At 46.8% G+C, this 2,406-nt stretch overlaps 1 protein-coding gene across 1 annotated transcript in view; it reads left to right on the plus strand.

The window, feature by feature from the left end:
- Positions 1 to 418: 418 nt before the first annotated feature.
- Positions 419 to 2,406, plus strand: part of Frmpd1 (FERM and PDZ domain containing 1) — a 118,696-nt gene continuing 116,708 nt past the window's right edge. The window contains exon 1 of the mRNA XM_029475742.1: positions 419 to 521. The gene's annotated coding sequence lies outside the window, so the exon portion shown is untranslated. The remainder of the gene's footprint in view (positions 522 to 2,406) is intronic.

The following is a 2,406-nucleotide window of genomic DNA, read 5'->3' on the forward strand; positions in this document are numbered from 1 at the left end:
CCACATTTCCTAGGCTCTGGAAAGTCAGGTGGTAACTCCAACTCCAGGATGACACACAAAGCATCGCTAATTTTTAACTAGGTATTTTAATTCTTTAAAATTTCACACAATGCACTTTGATCGTATTCCTCCTCCCAACCCAACTCCTCCCAGATCCGTCCCCACCAACCTGACTTCATGTCCTTTTCTTCCTTTTGGAAAAGTCCAGTGAGTGCCCAAACATGTCTGGGTGTGGGGCCATCTCTCCCGGAGTGCGGTCGGCCTGTCAGGGGTCACACCCTTAAAGAAAACCGACTCACCCTCTTGCCCAAGCTATCCACTGCCAGCAGCTCCTTTCCTCGTGGTAGAACTTTAGGCCATGCTGGGATTTGTACAGCTTGGACTTGTGCAGATGTTCTTCCTGCTGTCCCAACAAGGGTGAGCTCCTTTGTGCAGCTGACCTGTTGGTATCTGGAAAACACTGTTCATCATGGTCATCCACTGCCTCTGGATTTCACAGTCTTTCTGTCGCCTCTTCCATGGTAATTACCCCTGAGCGTTGGAGGAGGGGGAATGTTCTAGATATCCTACTTAGGGCTGAGCACTTTGCGATCTCTTATTCTTTATGTTAGTTGCCATCTATTGCAAGAAAAAGCTTCTCTGGTGAGGGTTGAGAGATGCTCTAGCCATGGGTACAGTGATAACTCAGTAGGAATCAGTTTCACACTATCTCCACTTGACAGAGTAGCAATAGTAGATTTGCTCTAGCAACTATGACCTATCCAGCTATAGGTTCTTTGCGGGGGCGGGGAGGGAGATTATTAAATTTATTTTTTATTTGATGTGCATCGGTGTTTTGACTGCATGTATGTTTGTGTGAGGGTGTCAGATCCTCTAGAACAGGAGTTAAAGACCGTTGGAAGCTGCCATGTGGTTGCTGGGAATTGAACTCAGGTCCTCTGGAAGAGCAGCCAGTCAGTGTTCTTAGCTACCAAGCCAACTCTCTAGTCCCCTAGCTACAGGTTCTTAAAACTCAAAGTCTGTAAAGGAAAATTGTCTTTGTCTATCAACACAAAGCTCATAAAAACACTCTTATTCTTTGGAGAGAAGAGAAAAAAGATGGTTTTAGTGAAGCTGAACAGTCAGAGCATATGTGATTTTGTCAACTCGGTGAGCACCGCTATTTGTTCTCAAGCTAATCAGCATATGAAATATTGATTGGGCAGTACTGACATTTTAAAAACATGCTTTCATTGTTGTTGATAAATGTGTGGTCTTTCATAAACCCACAGTTCTACTAGGGAGCCATTAATATTTGACTTGCAAGAAGTATCATCTCTTGGGGCGTAGTGGCACACACCTTTGATCCCAGCACTCGGGAGGCAGAGGCAGGTGGATTTCTGAGTTCGAGGCCAGCCTGGTCTACAAAGTTGAGTTCCAGGACAGCCAGAGATATACAGAGAAACCCTGTCTCGAAAAACAAACAAACAAACAAACAAAAGAGAAGTAGCATCTCTTTTAATACCAGTAAGTATGCATACGAAAAGAACCAGAGAAGCGAAAGGGAAAGACCCAAGCTCTACAGACTGTGCACGGAAGATGAGCGTCCTGAGCACCCAGGAGTTTGGACGAAAGCAAAATAAAAGCTGTCACTTAGTGAAAGCCCTGTGCACACCGGGTGTGTGTTTCACGCTCCTGAATCCTCAGAGCACCATGGAGATCTGTATTATCTGTGTTATGATGGAAATGACTGAGCCTACATCTATCCAAGGACCCAACACTAGAAAGGGCTCAAGTTAACATTCAAGCCATGTCTGACCCAGCAGCCCAGATTCTTTCCAGAACATTCCTCTGATTCAAAGAACAGGATGAAACACTGTCACAGTACATCGTGGCAAAACATGAACAAAGTCTTGTTTTTTTAAGAAAATCTAGGTCAGTCTCCTTTCTTCTGCCATATACAGGAGATAGGAGAGGACACTGGGAAAATGGTCCCTGGGCTGGGGACTCCCTGGGCCCAGCTCTCAGAACTTAGGGTTAAGGAGAGACATCAGCCCCCCCCCCCGCCTGCTCCCCCATTCAGCTCACCCTGCTTGTTTCTGTCTTTGATGGGGGAGGGTGCGGGGGCAGGGGTGGGGGTGGTGTCTTTCCCGGGGGCCCAGCTCTCAGAATATAGGGTTAAGGGAGAGTACCAGCCCACACTTGAATTTCTCTCCATTCAGGTTTGTACTTGTCTCCTCCATACCAGAGTTAGAGAAATTCGGCTGTGGCCCTGTTCTCTTTGATAATGGAGACACTCAGATGTGGGTGGGCAGGCTGGGCTGACAAATCCAGAGAGCAGGACAGGGCCTTTTCTCTAAGGGCTTCCTTTCTCTCTCTCTCTCTCTCTCTCTCTCTCTCTCTCTCTCTCTCTCTCTCTCTCTCTCT

This window comes from Mus caroli, chromosome 4 (assembly GCF_900094665.2).
Source record: "Mus caroli chromosome 4, CAROLI_EIJ_v1.1, whole genome shotgun sequence".
NCBI lineage: Eukaryota > Metazoa > Chordata > Mammalia > Rodentia > Muridae > Mus > Mus caroli.